Here is a 19,023-nt window from a genome sequence, read left to right on the forward strand (position 1 = left end):
CTCTGGGAAGCCATAACCATGCGTAACAGATTCTCATTACCAACATTTGGTGAAGTGAACTCATGTGTCATGTGTGTAGTTTAGATTGGCTCCTATAATGGGCATAAAGTCTTAAATGTGTAGTTCAGAATGCTTGCTATATTAGGCATAACGCGCCAAAAAAAAAAAAAAAACTCAGGTGGTGGAGATAGCACAATAGAGAACTCCAGGCCGTTTCTGACAACGGTAGTTATTTAACATGCTCCTACATCACAAAGTACATGATTCTGTAACCATGCAGTCCAGGCACAAGAACAAATGGTGCAGCACGGTTCAGCTTTGCTCATCAACGATCTCTATGAAGTCCTCAACAAGAACGTTTTTTCCTAGATATGAGGGAAACTTTCCATCAAGAAAAATTTGTCTCCGTCTTATTAGTGATACCCGGCGTAAACCACGATGTTCAAAGTGATCGATCACAACACGATAACTCAGTGTACTGGGACTGGGACACTCACTACCGAATGCATAAGTGGTCACGTTAGCATGTCAGTGAACAACAGAAACATAGAGAAACAAGACGCAAACTAAAGATAAGGTTTTAAGGAAGACCAGTATAGAGAAGCAAGGTCCCTATAGCTGCGTCGACAGGTTGGGGCTGTTCATGAAGTGAGCGAGAACAGTGTGGCCGAACCATGTCAGCAGCTCCAGCAACACTAACAACGCAACGACGTGATGATGGTGTTAAAGGCAGATACCCCGCCCATGTGAAAGCCTCATTTGCAAAAAAAAAACGACTGTGAGAGACGTAATCATTTCCTGAGACCAAGGACTGAACAAGAAAGGCTGATGGCATAGAAAACACATTTTTTGCGCAGTCCCGGGCTTTGGGTGCTTTTACTTTTCGCAAGAGCTTTCGCAGACTTGTTTTCTTCTTTAAGTTCATAAAAAAGTAATAAAATAATTGGTATTGTAGGGCTAGCTTCATATAAATAAACATAAAAGAGTCACATAAAAGCACAGATAATTTAGCCAACCGAGGTAGGTTACCGAACGCTACCTTTCTGTGCAAAGTCGACGTCACTATAGATTCGCAAAGCAGCTATGCTTCCATGCTAAGTTTCCCGCACACGCGCAAGCTACTACCAAGACGGAGGCCTTAGATTTTCAATCAAACTCGGAAAGTTGCCGTGTGATGCACAAAAAAAAATGATCACACTGTTAAGATATCGCAATTTGAAGGAAGAAGGACACCACAAGACACTCAAATTGGTGACAGCATGAAGACGTCACAAAGACGACACATTACTTGGTTCCTATTATAACGTCACATCCTGAAACTCTCACTTAGTCAAAGGTGTAATGATCACGGAGGCTCTGCAATACCACATATGCTGCGGAAAGCTTCCATTTCCCATTATCTTGGAAGCAGTGTGACGCCACGTGCCACGTTGGGTGCGATAAGCTTTGAGCAGTTTCCCTACATTCGAATGGTTTGCATCTGGGCTAATTTGGGATCTTCCATGCCGAATGGTCACTGCTAAGTTTGCACGCACGGACGATGGAAAGATAAACTAACTGGACCCCATTGTCTTCGTGTTTCCTTGCTTAGGCCATGCGTTTAAGTTTAGCTGCAACCACTCGATTTGCAAATACATTTGAGTGAGAAAAAAAGAGGGAAGCCTCCGCCTTCCAGTCGTGTAAGGTGAATGTATAAGGTACGGTGTAATATTTTTTCGATTAGCAATCCATCGTTCAGCGGATGCCTATCCGGCATTTCAAATTTTTCTGTGGGTGCCTGTACAATGCATGTAGTGTATATTCCTGTTTTTATTATTATTCTGTAGAACATGTATTATTGTTATGTTATTGTTATTATTTTAATTATTATTTTTTATATTCGTGTTTTTATTTTTTTTATTATTTTCTGGCGTCTCTCAACCCTATTTTTTTACTTACCGTGTTTTGGCATTTTTCCACAATGCCGCTGAACCATCGGCCTACAACGACGACCAATATAGCAACCTGACGGGAGAGGACCTTATGCGACTGAAGTCATACTGCATGCTGAGAAAGTCAGCTCTGTGATTGAGTAAGCTGTCCATCAAGATGGGAGTGCTCACTGCCTTCCCAATCGCTGTGACTGCCACCTGAACACAGTCCTACGACCCACAACCAATATCTCGCACCTAGTGACGTTCACGTCAAACACATGTTATGGCTGGACACATTGTTTGGAAAGAGACGTGCCCTGAAAGATGTGGCCTACTCTGACGGCTGCAAACACAGTAGAGAAAGCATCCCAATGTTTGTGCGCAGTTGCAGAGTAAACAGAAAGCAGACTCAATTTTTAGCTTTTTTTTTCTAGGGCCCAGTGAGAGGCCACTGGTTTGACCTGGAAACTTTCTTGTTATTTGGGTCCCTACTGATCGACGCCTCCTTCGTGATGTGGTGAACACACACAACGTGCTTCCTTCGATTTGCCGCCAGCATCCCTGCTGTCAAGCGATGATTTTAGGGGTGAAGCTCCTTAAGCCGTGGGTAGAGTGTCCCCGATCTATGTACTAGTAGTAGTATTAGTAGTAGTACTAGTAGTAGTAGTAGTAGTACTAGTAGAAGTAGTAGTAGTAGCAGTAGTAGTAGTAGTAGTAGTAGTAGTAGTCGTAGTAGTAGTAGTAGTAGTAGTAGTAGTAGTAGCAGTGGGATACATTGCAGAGTGTGATCATACATTACAGGAATTGATTAAATTTGCTCTAAATATAAAAAAATACATGATATTCAGTTAGAAGGAATCACGTGTAGATAGGAAGCAGCGGGCGCTAACCTTGGCGCTAGCGCTTAGACAGGTGGCGGCGTTGATGCTGGCGCTCACAGCAGCCCAAAGCACGCAGTGATGGACCGGTGTTTTCTACAGGAGCCTGCTAATCGCTGCTAATGGGTAACAAGAGACAAAGGACTACGATTGGACACAGAGGCCCACAGTCCACCTTTAGCTGACACTCGCGCTGCGAGTTTTCACTGTTAAATAACGCACATGAGAAAACCTTAGAGATCATGATCCAGCGCTCATATATACGGTCTGGCCAGCGAACGGTTGTGTAGCGAAAGCAGATGTTTTTTTTAGGGGCGAAGCTCCTTATGGCGTGGCTTTGGCGTCCCTTGTAGTACGTAACCACCAGTGGCACATACCCGAAATAGGTTTAACATTTGACCTCCAAGGTGGTGCCGGTGAGAGATTTCTTCTGTGCGTTGTTTAACAATAAAAAATAGTGCTCAATGTACATGCCAATAGATGCTGATGGGGAATGAGAGGCAGGAGCATTCGGCTTTTAGTCAACGCGCACGCTGTGATCCCCATTAGCAGCCATTGGCATGTACATTGAGCACTATCGGACAAGAAAGGGTTGCTACATTATACTCGCTGGGTGTAACCTCCTTAGTTTTAGAAAGGTTTAGCGAGCGTTGAGCCGCAGGGCCATGAATACAATGAACTAGTATATACCATGAATGAATTCGAGGTGGTTAAAGGGGGGAAGCAGATACGAAGCGCAAGCCGTAAGAAATTGAAAGCTGCATCCTCCTGTCTCTCATTTCACATTAGCAGCCACTGGCATGTACATTGAGCACTATCTGACAGGAAAAGGTTGCTACGTTATACTCGCTGGGCGTAACCTCCTTGGTTTTAGAAAGGTTTAGCGAGCATTGGGCCGCAGTGGCATGAATACAGTGAACTAGTATATACCATGAACTCAAGGTGGTTGAAGGTGGGAAGTAGACCCGAAGCGCAAGCCGTAAGAAAGTGTGCGTGTGCCACCTCTCGTTTAGTCCTCGGAATGTCCACTGAATGGCGGTGCTTCTATATGGGGAATATATGATAAAAAGATGCGAGATGATGGGACTTGGAGTGTTGAATAGATGGACGAATGGACACACAGACAGATGCATGGATGGACGCATGAACGGATGCAGGGGCGGATGCATGAACGAACGCAGGGACGGGCGCATGAACAGACAAATGGACGGTCACACAGACGGACGCATGGACGGACGAATGCTTCGCCCCACTCTCCATCATTCACTCCGTGGATATGCTGCCATTTTTTTTCCTTTCAATCGAAAAACTCGCTAACAGACGCTGCCTTTGTCAGCGTTGCGAAGTGAAAGAGGGGTCGGGGGTGTAGAAGGGGATAATGAGGCACTTTGGATATAAAGACTGAAATTTTGTATTTGTTTTTTTATATTCGCGTAAAATTATGTGAACAGAAGAGTTACTACATCCAGCAATACTTTACATTGTAGATAAAAATGTATATCTAAACATGACTTCTTTCCTAGGGAGGATAAAAATACAGCATTCCAAAGAAATGGCACTTTTTACACCGCATAGTAATAAATCTGAGCAATAAATATGATAGACTACAACAATAAATCTGATAGAAAACGACAACCTAGGTAACCTATAGATGTGATCCCCCTGCACGCTTTCATCTATGATCACTTAGCTTCGTATGTAAGTACGTATGCTTAATACTTTAAAGAGACACTCAAGAGCCAAACAAGTTCTCGCTTCTTAGTATGTTACTTAAAAATCCCGAAAACAGCGCTCTTACTGCGACACGACACTTGTTAAGCAAGACATCGCGGAAAAAGTAAGTGCTGGTGTATTGCCGCATCAAGACCATGATGTAATAGATTTCAAAGGCATTCTCTGTGCTTTAGGCAGCTCCTAATTGGTAAAGACGATGAACCATCCGTTGGTGTCGGACGTAGCATACGAAATCTCAGAAAATATATTTGAGCCAGTGTCACGAGATAGAGAGAGAAGTAAACGTTTATTTTGAAACAGTGTTCCGAGCCATGCCCGGTATCACCCTAACATCACTCGGAGCGCCATTTCAGTGAAAATACGAAAAACATATGAGAAAATACTTGCCATCCCGCACGGAGATTTAAAGCGCTTAATTTAAAATTAACGTTAAAGCCTGCTTTTGTCCGCTAATACTGAACTTATGATAGTGGGTTATGTGACATTAGAAATCCGGAGTGCAGCTTATCAATCCAATCCAAGTCATTGTTTCTCTCTAGTGTGTCTTTGACATGTTGCCAACTGTGCGCAAGTAAATCAGCCAGGACATGCTGCCGTAACTCAGCTCTCGTCCTTGCTTCAATATATATTTTGAAACCAAGTTCACATTTGTAGCGTATGAAGTGATTGAAAACGTAACCTTTTAAGGTAAGTTAATAATCTATGTGGAAGAATTTCTACGTTCGTTTATCACCTGCAGTGTGATTAGTGATTAGTCTATGATGTCAATGATTATTGTTAAGAGTTCTTCCTCCGTTTATGGTAGTTCAATCAGCCGCAGTAATTATCCAGGTTTCTGAAAAGTGCGAAGCTAGAAATGTAAAGTTAAAATGAATAGCGTACAAAGAGCTCAGGAATAACTCACTGGAAATTTTATTATTACTAGTACAGCAAACATACCGCCAGGTTTGAAAGATAGCTTATAAAATGAAGAAAAAGTAATAATTTAACGCGAAGCAACGATTGTAGTGGAGTCTGAAACTTACATAGCCTATTGTTCGTGCAAGCGCCCCATCTGCCATTCACCGCAAATCGCGTGAAAACGGCAATTAGCTGAATGGTTTCTCTGTATGTAGTCGCTAATAGCTAGCCAGACTCGAAGAGCATGAATAGAAGAAACAAACAAAACGAAAGCATTGTTGCAAAGCTGGCTGAAACCGCAATAAAAAGAACCTATGAAAAAAGAAAGCGATAAAAAGTTTAACAGTGCACTGAAGAGTTGGTGTCCGAGCTGTTTCGCGAAAGCAATTACGTAGCCGCCACGATTGTTCTGTGGAAGAAAAAGAGGCAGACTGAAAACCGGTGAACAGGTTAAGAAGGGCTTTATTGGTTGCGCTATGGTTCATTAAGTGTACTAGGGGCACACAACAAGTGGCAGGTTCAGGAATGATGCACAGTATAGATTTTCTTTCTTTAGTATGTTGAAACGATGGCTTTTGCGAATGTTATTGTGGTGCACGCGCTCAGTTTATTTGCTAGTTTTTTGTGGAATGTCTGTCGAGGAATTTCTGAAACCACTTTGAAAGTGGACAGAAAGAAAAAGAAAAGAAATTTAAAAAAAAAGGAAAGGAATAAAGAAGGAAAGGAAGAAGAAAGGAAGGAACAAAAAAAGAAAGAACCAAAGATAGAAGGAAAGACTTTACACTCTGTACTCTCGTTTTAGTTTCGTTCATTTTTGTTCCTTATTGTCTCTATCAGAGGAAAGAAATCTTCCATGGGCAACGCTATAAACAGAATTACCTGCGCGTAAGCGCTCCACTTCAAGTAAGAATTTTTTCTCGAATGAGAATTCTGAATTACAACTTGCGCAGTTTACGGGTTAACAACAAAAACAGAGCATCATGAGAGACTTTCTCTCTGGCTTCTCACGGTTAATACCAGATTCCAACTGCACTTGTCACTGTAGCTTCTGGCAATCTTTCGCGAAAAAAGAATCTTGCCGAACACAGCGGAGAATAAAGCAGAATACTTCATTTGTGGTTTATCTTTCTTTAAACTAAAACGTTCAATCAATCGTTTAGTATAAATGCACTTCTTCAAATTTGAGCTCCTGCAAATGAAGTAAATTATGAGAACTTTACTTGTTACGCTCTAGCTCTTTCTCTAATCAGCAGCTTCGCTTCTGCATGAGTCTACAATAGCACATGTGTTAAATAGCTTTTTTCTCTCTCGAAGTTAGCTCGAATATTTCTCTATTAAAATTAAAGTTTTCAAAATTCTAGTAACATAGTTCTACGAAATAAAAGACGCAGCAATTAGAAACAACAATGAATAGCAAATGTTCTCACAATTATTTTTCCCACTCTTCGACATCACCATTACTTCTTCACTTATAGTAACACTTCAGCACTCAAGCTCAGAACTAGCCGGAAGTTCATAAAAGAAGTTGGAAGCACGACATGCAGCCCATGATGTATTATATCCGTGTCGGTGGAGCTCTGTAGCAACCTATCTGTTTTCAAACGAAAAAAAAACAAATTACGGTAAGAAGATCACAATATGAGATCGCGTACTTGTTGTGTAGTACAAAGGAACCACTTCGATTTTGACATAAAAAAAAACAAGTCACAGCTTTGCGGCAAAGGCGAAGCAATGAACGCGATAGCAACAAATAGGAAGGTGACGCGCACAATGAAAAGCTAACCGAAACGTGCCTTACGCTTGTCACACACAAATCACGCACGAAACGTCCTCACAGGTACAGATTCAGGCGAATAAGCATTTAGGTTGTTACCTCTCTCTGTCTGAAAAGTACGCGGTTTTCGCAAACGGAGAATGCAATGATTGCAGTCACATTTGTGCGCCGGTAACTAACACAGAATCGTTTTAGGTAAAAGCCGAGACAAGCCGAGACGTACGAACCTCTCCTCCTCCCCACGGCAAGATAGGGGCGCGCGAGGGAGTGTCGCTCCCCTCCTCTAAGCGGGGCAAAGGGCGCGTGGGAAATAGTGCGCCCCGCTGCGCGATGTGGCGACGCACGCTCATTGCGCCGTCTTGCTGGCAACGCTGAAAACACGATAATTTCCCTCGAGATGCCCGTGAGCAGCGGTAAATGGTAGATATAAATAACTTGCCGTTTGAGTGGTGAAGGACGTGTTTCTCGGTGGCTCAGTAATAAACGCCTCGCACTCACGATTGAGAGAGCTCAAGTTAGATTCCGCGTGCCGGAGTCATTTTCTGTTTTGTCCTAGCATTTTCGTACATATAGCTACGTATACATATAAGGTTAGTGACACCGACGCCGGTGGCAAAATGCAGCCGAGAGTGTCCATAAAATTGCTATCGCAATAAAAGAACAAACTACAATATTGCTGTAGTACAGGGCCGACCGCATACAGAGAATGATACCACTCAGGTTATTTTAGAGGGCTTATTTTCTATTCTAAATACTGCCATGCCAGTGAATGTGTTGCATGTTTTCGTAAATAAATAAGTCAACCAGTCATTCACCTATTCAATCAATAAATTAATGAATCAGCTCATCATTATTTATTTATTTATTTATTTATTTATTTATTTGGAAAGACCTTCATGACCACAGGCAATATAAAAGAGAATGGTGCATTGTAAACGCAATACAAGCGTTGTTCTGTAAATACAATGTTATTAAAAAAATAAAAGTACATGTTGTAAGTGTTAAGGCATGAGAAGTGAAAATTCGCGGCATAATTCAAACTGGGGTGACTCTTTTGCTTGGCTTGTTTTCTGTGTGATATTCTTTTCTGCTCCCTCAATTCATTTATTTTCCTTTATATTACCTAAATTGCTTATTTTCGGTGCAGGATCTTTTTTAAAAAGTCGGGATACGGAATTAAAGCACCAAACGCTTTTAATATGAAAAACGTGTGCTGTGATAATAAAACTCGACTGCCCCCCTCCCCCCCTTTCAGTTCAACAATTAAACAGCTTAGTATTTGTTGAGTGTCAGATATAAAAGTAGTGTGATTGTGTTGTGATCTCTTTTTCACCGTCCTCATCTACTGTAAGCTCTGACTCGACAAACATAAATGACCCAGCTTAGCAGCCATTTCCTACATTTCCTTCATGAGAAATGCGGACATGCTTTGCTGTACTATTTTACAGTGAAAGCTGTTATGAGTTCACAACTCGGGTTCCACGCAGTTGTCCGCCACTGCCGCCGTTGTCCGTAACCACATCGCAAACACAGCGGGGTTCAAAACCTGGGTGGGCTGTGTGCCAGCCCAGCATTCTACCGCTGAGCTACGCTGGTGCTTGTGACTTGTTGGCAAACTTGGTTTAGGCCGGCTTGATGTCGGGAAAGCAATCGTGTTAATACGACTTATAAAGCGTTTTAAAACAGCGAAAGAACAACCAGTCGTCGCACAATGTGAATAGCGTAACGAGTGGGCCGTGCCATGTTCCGACCCAGCACAAATTCTTGTTCTTGTTTCCCTATCATCTGTGCCGCACACACACTTCAGCCATAATTCCTCATCGTCCTCAGCCCCTGCATGAAGAAATGGCACAATATTCCTTGCAAGTTTTTGGTTGATGCCAGGCTTCTCAGAAAAATGACGAGAAGTAGCATAGCCAATACCGATCTTTTACCCAAATGTTTCTTATTAATGCTCTAGTGGGTATCAAGCAAGTGCGCTTGCATTAGTTGCCCAATGAGTGTTTTGAAAAGGCTCTAAAAGGCCCCTCTTCGAGCTTTCACCGTGATTGTGCTGTTCCTTCCACGCAGGCCGGGCGTTTTTACTGCCCACGGTTATTACGCTCACTATAAGGTATGTTTTGTCACACATTTGCTGATTTGAGATGCTGGTACAAACTTTGAAGAGTTACTCATTTCCGCAGTGCACAAAGAGGCACGGAGAGGGAAGAGAGAAAGATGTAGAAAGATTCAGAAGATCGCAGAAGGAGAGGCAATCTTGTTGACATTAGCATCCATACGCATATATGATTGCGCATAGACCATCATTAAAGGAAATAAGTGAACGGGAAAAGGGCGAACGGAAAGAAGTCCATCATACCACTCTTTTTGTATTTCCAAGCCCCTCACACTGAGGCTCTTGTGATCAGAATGCATTTCAAAGTTGAGCTATACTAGATGGGGGGGGGGGGAGGAGTGAGGAGACAACGGCTCCTCCTAATTCTTTTGCCCCAATAACTCAAAGCCATATATTATGTCAAAATGCAAAACCAGCAAAGGAGTGTGGAACTCAAAAAACTATAAAAATAAAAACGAAACCTCGCAAACCGCGCAATGGCTGCTCCCGGGTTAGTACGGGATTAGTTCGGGGCTATAGTCAGGCGCTAGTGTGAAGCTAGTCCTGGGAAACGTTCGGGTGGGACAGTGGCAACGAGGGTAGCCTTGATGCACGCGCATTAACACGTGCTTGGCGTCACTGTTGTATCAAATTTCGCAGAATTTCGTGATCCTTGTTTCTTCTTTCTTTTTCTTTACGCATAAAAATAAACTGGCTGGAACATTTCCAGGTTATTTCAGGTTATGGTTTGCCTAAAAATGCATGAACTGGCTAGAACATTTTCATGCTTGCGATGCTTTTGCCGCAAACCATATTAACATAGCGTACTCTTTCACGAAAATACCATTCAATCAAAAAAGTTGGCTCTAGAAAAATCATCTTGTCGTTAGAGGTCAGCAAAAAGTTAGAAAATATCTTAGGTGAGCATTTTCTGCGCTCTACAAATCTTAGTTGTGTAAACCGAGGTAACGTTTCAGATTGAAAACGCGAGCTTACTTTCAACGTCATAAATCGTGCATCGGCTATGTTTCCACACGAAGTTCTATTCCCCACGGTCCCTAAAAGTAGAAACAACTGAAAACTTAGCTCTAACTTAAGCTTTACTTGACGCGTGATTTATGATGACCTCTGAACCTAACATGCCAATTTCGGGGTAGTTTTTTGGCAAGATTCCGAAATGGCCTAATTTTTTCAAGAGATCTATAACTACAGAGCAGTATACTACTTTAATGTGAAAAAAAAATCTTCAAACAATAAAAAAACCGTACAAGTCAGAAAAACAAAACCCTTAAATGTGCTGTCATCAATATCACGTACTTCTGCGTGCCCATACTTCTTATATACTCTATCATTCTTTAATTTTCTTATGAGATGAGCAGCACGTGCATTCTTGAATCTTCATTAATCTTGAAAGGATTGAAAAATAGGAGAATAAAGACCAACATTTTGCGCCAACAACGGAACAATCTGTTAATATAACATCTGGCTGAGGGAAAGGTAATCAATCAGAGTGACCTTTTGTTCTTTTTTATGTTGATATTCTTTTTGATGTTCTTTTTTGTGTTGTGAGTGAGTGGTTTAAATGCACTCGAGGTATTTGCGCAAAGAAAACTTGCTTTAGTATGAAATCAGTTTTAAGTGGAAACAAAAGTAAAAGAAGAAAAAAGGTGTCAACAAGCGGAATGTAAAACTTGAACCAAAGTTGAGATATGTGTAGGAATGTGTTGGTTTTGTAAAGTTAGTGCGAGTGCAAGGTTAAATAGCAAAAGTGACAAAGACGCAAGAAAACAGGCTGACACGGGACGGGATACTTCAGCCCTGGCACTATGTTTTGTGTTAAACAAAACGTGGAGCTGATGGGCATCTGCGTAGTCTTTTGCTATTGTTTTTTTATTTTTAGTCGTTTTAGTCATGTTTCTAAACATCCTTTGCAAAGATAGATAAAGTTTTGAAGCGACGCTATATGCCAAGTCACGCAAAGATGTGATCCAAAAGAAGGGAAAGAAGTGGAATATGGAAGCTTGCGATGAGAAATTCGTGAACAGAGGGTGGGTACTGGAGCCCGTGTTTCGACGAGTGATATTATCTTTTTCAGCCTGACCACCGCTAACGTTATTGCTTAGGATTAAGCTTTCACACCCTCTTGGTATACTATATTACGCTAGGCTGTCTGACGCTCTCGTAGCATACCGGGATAACCGTTCTTAAGAAAACAGAGCTCAAAAAGGCCACGAGAAAAAAAAAGAGACCAAGACAAGCGCTTTGAACGCGCTTGTCCTTGTCTATATCTGGACGCGCTTGTCCTGGTCCATATCTGGACGCACTTGTCCTGGTCTATATCTGGACGCGCTTGTCCTGGTCTCTATCTTGTCCCTTGTTCTTTTTCTGTGCTGTGTTTCATGAAGAACAATAAACAACCAACACACCCAAACGTTTTTCTTTTTGAACTGAATATCTGAGCCGTTAGAACGCTCACATTCGAATCATGCGTATACGCGGATTCAAATTTCATCTTCTGCGGAATTACTTTGCCAGAAATATCTTCTTTTTGACTAAGAGAGAGAGAGAGAGAGAGAGAGAGAGAGGCTCGACTTCAGTTCACGTTGCCACGATCTGAAGGCGAAAGTCATAGCTACCCGGGTATTCAGGCACAGTGGCAGAACATAGCATAGCCTTCGAATATAGAGTAATATCTGCGGTTTAACGTTCCAAAACCACGTTATGATTATGAGAGACGCCGTAGTGGAGGGCTCCAGAGATTTTGATTATCTGGTGTTCTTTAACGTGCACCCAAATGCAAGTACATGGGACTCCTATATCCTGCCAGAGCAAGAGGGTTGAAAAATAAAGTGAGAATCAACAAAAGGGGCGTGTGAATACAGAGAGAGAGAAAGTTCACATATCTATGTATATTACACTATAGCAAAAAAAGAAAGATATGAGAGAGAGATTGGTAATTGCGTATAAGCCGAGCCAAGTCAAACTAGTTAAGGGCACACCGGCTCTGCTTCGACCAGGTGTTGCATGGTTTTACGCAAACTGCGTGATTTTTTTTTCTTTACTTGCGTCCGTACACCACTGTAAACAATAAGGCATACACATTGAAGTACCCTAATATTAAGGCCGCAATTCGTTGTACAACGTTTTCTCGACGAAATATGACGTTTAATAGTCTCCCATGTGAAGAAACAGAGGCCTCTTCAACTCACTATTAATATAGTATAGAAAAGCAAAACGAAACTCAGCCCATGCCAATTTCTTGGGCACTGGAGCCTTGTTTTTCGACCCCACCCACAGTATGTCATATTGCATTGGCTGCGCATAGAGGCAATCGAAGTATAGTCATAACGAGACTTGAGAAAGTATGAAAAACGTTATTCATTGCAAAGCAAAAAGTAACGATGCTTTTTCAACATACTCATCTGTTTTTCGACAAGTGTAGGGATGATAAGGATCGAAACCAGAGGTTATGGATGCGAGAAATAGTACATAATATCTCAATTCTCAAGGTAGTTGAGTAAAATGATCGTAATCTCGCTTGAAGTTCGGCACACATTTTTTAGACAGGTGGAACTTGAAGGGTACTATAGGTAACATTACTTTTAATTTCAGCACGGGAGGCGTCTTCGCGAAAACGGTGCACTTACGAAGTTACTGATGCGGATGTCAGACAAGTGTCTTGGAAACAGCCCACCTAATGAAGTTCGTCCCCAAGTGCCAGACAGAGCTGACTCTGGCATTAGACGCGACGAGAAAGTTGCAGTTAAGGGTCCTTAGAGAATTTCTCGAAAGGCTTCCGTTGTCGCAAGGCATTAGGAATCATGAGTAGCGCTATTAAGTGTGTTTCGCTTAATTTAAACGTCTGGCCGACTTCTAGTGTGCATCCGAGTCCGCTGCAGTTAATTAAGTTGTAATAGGGGCTATTCTGTTTTTATGCCTTTGAGGAGCTTTAATACGCGCATATGCAGTTGTGAAAGTTTACTGATTGTATTTTTAATTTCAATTGAATAATAATAATAATAATAATAATAATAATAATAATAATAATAATAATAATAATAATAATAATAATAATAATAATAATAATAATAATAATAATAATAATAATAATAATAATAATAATAATAATAATAATAATAATAATAATATAATTATTATTATTTTATTATTATTATTATTATTATTATTATTACAGAGGAGGGCACCGAAAATTTTAAGCACATGGAGTTCTTTTAACGTGTACCTAAATCTAAGCAAACGGGCTCCAAACATTTCCGCTTCCATCGAAATTGCAGCCGCCGCAGCCGCTATTCGATTCCGCGACCTTCAGCTTAGCATTAGAGCGCCGTAACATGTAGACCACCACGTAGCGGCAATCGCTTAGTAACACCGATGAACTTGATGTTACGTAAGTATACTATCTACACGTGTGCCTTATTGGTTACGTAAATAGGCAAGGTGCACGGTATAGGTAAATGTGTGAAAGTGCATGTTTGCTTTATTTTAGAAAGTTTAGCGATGTTTCGGCATAATGGTATAGATTAGGGTAGTATTGTAAATTATTTCAAAGAGCTAACGGAAAGAGCTGACTACTTTCTTGGCAAGAGTTGAATTCGTTTCGGCAACTGCTGGAGTAAATATCAACGTAGCGTTTCATTACGTGTAGCCTCTCGGATTCACTTCTGTAGCTTTATAGCTAATTCAAATACCACACAGATGGAAGGGCGACTGAACTCGTTAAAGACGAATAAAATATACAATGTGTTCATTTAAATAGCAGATAGTTTTTGTTAGGGGTGGGCGTATATGTCATTCTAGTGGCTCATACAAACTTCAAAACAGTCTTTTTTCACTTTCATGACAATCCAACTCAATGAAAAGTTTACCTGATGCTATAAGCTATTGCCAGATACCCCAATACAAGATTACGATCACCTAATTTTGTAATTAGGATGAATACAGTATACAAAGCCGGTTATGTCACAAGTGAACATACTATAATAGCAGGGATGCTCATAAAATTCGATCATCCATTTATCGATTACTGTAGTTTATCGCTTCTAGTTGAAAGGCAACAAAGTCTGAGTAATAGTAAGTGTATCTCCTCTTCACGTTCTCGTTCGTTATAAAAAAACACTGCAAGCACAGTTAAGTAGGCTTTCATATTTTGTAGTTTATGACGTCTAAACGAGGCAATCTTGGAGTACAGTCTTATGGAAAAGTAAACAAGAAACTAATGACGCGCATTCCAGGTTTTTAAACCGCAACTTCATTTACCTTGACTCACGTGCAATAGTATATTCGTCTGGCTGAAATTACCTGAAGCTAATTGAAGGAGTTTTTCCGTATGGGAAAGCAGCAGAATTTCTGAGTTGCCTCATTGAAATCTAGGCTGTGTCAATGAGCACAGAAAAGAAGAAACTTTTCCTCTCGAGTTGACGCTCACAAGCCACTCTAAAGATGGTCTCATAAGACGTGTACCCAATAGGTGCACAGATGGAGATCAGAGCTTTGAGCAAATGAACTGTTTTGGTATGTCGAGGATGCTGACAGGGAGGGTAGTGGGCATCTTGGCCACAGATAAGCTCAAAGCCAGAATAGCGGAGGGGGGTTCATTTATAAAGGAGTTTTTCAGACGACATCTCACACTCACAAATGATGCTGGGAAAATAGTTGGGTTTCCTTCCAACAATAGTGTATCATGTATGGCTACGATATTGTTTTTTGTGTTTGGACATTTACTTGACACCATTCGAATGACGCAAGATGAAATTTGTGTAGCCGAAACTCCACATGCCCTGAAGTGTGCACACAGGCGTAGCTTTTGATGTATTAAGAAAGGGAGTGGATGTAAGGTGGAATTAGAGTAGTCGTCAAAAGAGCCGCCTGCAGATGTAAATTGTTCGTTTTTCTTTATTGGCACTTTCAGCTCTTCGAATCGTGGAAGACCGTTTCGAATGAGACTACTTAAGAGCTGGTTTCAACTTATGCAGATAAGAAAAAAAAAGAATTGAAAAATTGATATAGGCAGTCCGGATTGAAGCTTTCATCATAGAGAAAGAAGAAGACAAGAGAGGACACTCCGCGAAACCTGGCCTCAGGAAGTGCGTCACGATTACGTAACCAACTAGTGCTCTCATCAAACGTCAGAGGGCGCAAGCGCAAAAAAAAAACAGTTATAATCAATGCAACAAAATTGTTTTTACAAAATAATAATTATACGCCCAAATTAGGTATGTTTTTTATACATAAAAACAATTTATTCAACACACCTTACGCGATTATTTTTCTTCAGCCGTACTGTCATAAACACCATCCACCCAGCGACAAGCCCATGCATGACTGACAGCGAGAAGCTTTCGTCGCTTTCGTCAACGTCGGCTGCGTCGGCGTTTTCAAGCGTGAGATAACAGGTGAGGCACGTTTTCAAGCGAAGCTTGTTGAATGACATGTTGTTGGTCTTGTTCGGTCATTTTTTTTCAGAAAACGGTTACACCTGTGCGAATAAGACACCATGAAACAAACATAGAAAGATGCACACACACACGTTGCGCTTCGTGTGTGCGAGTTTGTTTCTTACGTGGCGTCTCATTCACGCAGTTGTAACCTTTTTCTGTAGCTTGTAAGGACTGGGAGGTTCGCTAAAAAGAAATTTTGTGGCTCTATGCGGCGGCTAGACGGGAACATTGTGCAACGTATGCAGTATAGCAAAGGCGGCACGGCGTCAAGCCGAGGCGACGCGTGCTGCGTCTGCCACGGACGCGAGCGTCTGTAGGCTGAGCATAGCTGGGCAGCTAGGTCATAGGCTCGGTGGCTCGGTGCAAAATATTGAGAAGCGTTCGCTGGGCCTCGCATGCTTCACGACACGTTTCCCGAAGGCTCGCAACACGAATAATTCTTTGTGTGCCGGAGGCAAATCTGGACTAGCCAAGTGGCTATCATCTTCGTTTCTTCGCTAGCCTTGTGCCACTAGTGCAAGCTGCCCACAAATTTTTTTGACGTTTCCAATATAATTTTACCGCACAAATTTCAACTACGATTTTTCTTCCCAATGTACTGTGCCGATACTGCGTACGCACGAAGGTGTTCTAAAGTTCCCAGGCCGCGATACCATTGCATTACAAGGGATAGCGGCCTGGAAACTTCTGAAGATTACGTGGTCTTGACGTCTATCTTTGTAAGTCAGAGTTTTATGGGTCAGAGATGTATCACTAGTTTTGTATTGTGCATCGATTAGCTAATCATTCAAAGGGGTTTGTTGGTACACTTATGACGTGCACATATCTTTTTCGTAATTTGACAGCGAAGCATCCACTTACTAACATTTTCAGACCGCGCTGATGCCAAGCCGTCCGGCGGTCCAAGCTACGGCAGCTACTGCTGTGTATCGTGGTGCTTCAACAATGGCGGAACCTACAAGAAGCCTGGGACGAGTTTCTTCCGCATACCACGGGACGGCAGGTGTGTTAAAGCTTTTGTATGGTTTGCATGTCTTTAGGCTTACTGTTCGTACTTGCTCAGTGAGGGTAACAATAAAAAATCACTATTCAAGCACTTCCCCTTTCAGCTGGTAGTTCATTGCCAATGCAGGATGAAAGCATGGATGCAGTATGCTGGACGCGATGATCTCCTTAGTAAGCCGGCCAGCCTATTGTACGCAACGTACAGGGTTTGTAGCGACCATTTTACTGCTCAAAGTTTCATGGACCCTGGGCACACAAGGCTTACAAGAATGTCTGTTCCCAGTGTGCAACCAGCTGCACCATGTAAGTGATTGACTGAAACTCAAATATGTGTAATAGCAGCCACTTGTATTGAATCAGTGGCGACAGTTAACCGCGAAGATTTTTGTAGCCGGTGGAGAAACCTCACTATAGAAGTAACACTTGGAAAGTCTTAAATTTTGTGAACTATGGGCTATTACCTTCCTAACAGCAGCCTTACATTTCTGTCGTTTTTTGATGCTCTTGACCAGCGCAACTTGTTTTGAAAGACTTTCAAGGGCTATTTCACGTTATCTTCAAGCCTGAGTGCACATGTACATATACCTTTCATCGGTGAAAGCTGGCACTGTTGATAATTCCAAAAATCACAAATTACTTGTTTCCTAGTTGGTGCCTTCTCTTTTCCTCGACGTTCGACCAATCTGCGCATTTGAAAGAGCTGTTTAAGTTTCCCCATGCTACAAGCTTTGTAACTTGTACCAACTGCACATATATGCACGTTCTCCGAGCGTCGCTTCAAATAGTGACTGTGACATGACTGCAGAAGCTGCACTGCAAGGTGCGGATGAGCTTCAGTTTGTGTTATTTTAAGCCTCTTACTGACACATTGTCGTAATTTCATTTCTTCAAGACCTGCGGTAGAGGCTTCAAAAAGCGGCTCCCACACATTGAGGTGCCCCGATGAACAGGGTGCATTCAGTGTCGCGATTTCTTTTTTTTTACCCAAATTGACTGTTGACCAAACCTCTGCAGGTGGCAGCTCCCTTGTAGCTGGTGAAAGAATTTCTGCTGACTTCTTCTTGCCGGAGAAAACCTTAACCAGTCGTTCAGCTGTCACAAAAGGAACTTGTGTGACCGGTAAGTTGTATGTTCACTTCAACACCAGAGTGGATTGATATTGAGACTTCCGCAGGCCGCTCGCAAGATTCTTCCGACAGCACTGTCCGAGGCACTGAACAAGCTTCACAAGACCCTCCAGAAGATGTCTCCGCCAACAGCTCCACGTCTGAGTTCCCTAGAGAAAATGGTGACTATGCTTTTATTGCAGCTGTTTTTAATGTGCTATTTTATGTTTAGGACATTCTGAGGAAACTATCCTCAAAAGGACACTACGCGTGCACTTACAAAATGTAAGGGTGGGCTCTCAGTGATTTTCATTTTTTTTGTGCATTGTCAACATTGTGAATGGTTTGTTTTTAGGTAGTGGAACCGAAAACTTTGCACCACAGAAAGTTGTGCACCTTGGGTCTGAAAGAGCGAGGAAAGTGCTCGTATGGGATTAGTTGTTCTTCGCTTTTACATCCATTTTTTTGTTTATTGCAGTGCGTTCCTGTGTGCCAGCGACAATGTCTCCATCAATGAAGTACAAGCAAACCATTAAACATCTGCAAGCCAAAGTAGCAGCACAGCGGAAAACTATCAAAAGACTGCGGAGACAGCCTCACCAAACTAACCACTCATTCGTTGCATACATTGTTTTGGTTACCCGCTATGAGGAGTAGGGACACTGTGTATTCGTTCGAAGTGATTTGCATAACCTTAAAAAGAATGTTGGGTATCCTGTCTGTACTTTTGTAGCAAATGCGGGCGAACTGTACACTTTACTGTGGGTCGCTTGGTCACTGTGTATGCTTTATCTCTCCAGCTCAAGTAATATATCGATAACAAAACCGCTTGTTGAAATGTCTTCGAGCGGGTAAGGAACACAGTATGAAGTGGGCACAGTTCACGTTATCACGCTTTTTGTATTTTAGTTTCTCATCAACCTCCTCATCTCGCCCATCAAAATTTTCAAAAGAATACCCAAACTTGTAGCGTTTGATGGGGCTGCGGACGCTGCCATTTTATTTTTATATAGCTTGTGAGTGATAACGTACGATGTAGAGCCTTTGTGAAAAATAATGAGCCAAAGTGGTTTCCTTCTGCTATTTATTAGACCTGTAATACCGCTCTCGTAACACCAATTAAGGTCCACAATTCTGGATAAGTGATGACTACAATCTAT

The 19,023-nt window shown here is 41.8% G+C and overlaps 1 long non-coding RNA gene across 1 annotated transcript; it reads left to right on the top strand.

Annotated features, from left to right (window-relative positions):
- The first annotated feature begins 15,561 nt into the window (after positions 1 to 15,561).
- LOC142771660 (uncharacterized) lies at positions 15,562 to 18,037 on the top strand. Its single transcript, XR_012886055.1, has 4 exons — positions 15,562 to 15,707; positions 16,626 to 17,708; positions 17,772 to 17,876; positions 17,932 to 18,037. It is a non-coding gene; the product is annotated as an uncharacterized LOC142771660 (long non-coding RNA).
- The last annotated feature ends 986 nt before the right edge of the window (positions 18,038 to 19,023 follow it).

This window comes from Rhipicephalus microplus, chromosome 9 (genome assembly GCF_043290135.1).
Source record: "Rhipicephalus microplus isolate Deutch F79 chromosome 9, USDA_Rmic, whole genome shotgun sequence".
In the NCBI taxonomy this organism is placed as follows: domain Eukaryota; kingdom Metazoa; phylum Arthropoda; class Arachnida; order Ixodida; family Ixodidae; genus Rhipicephalus; species Rhipicephalus microplus.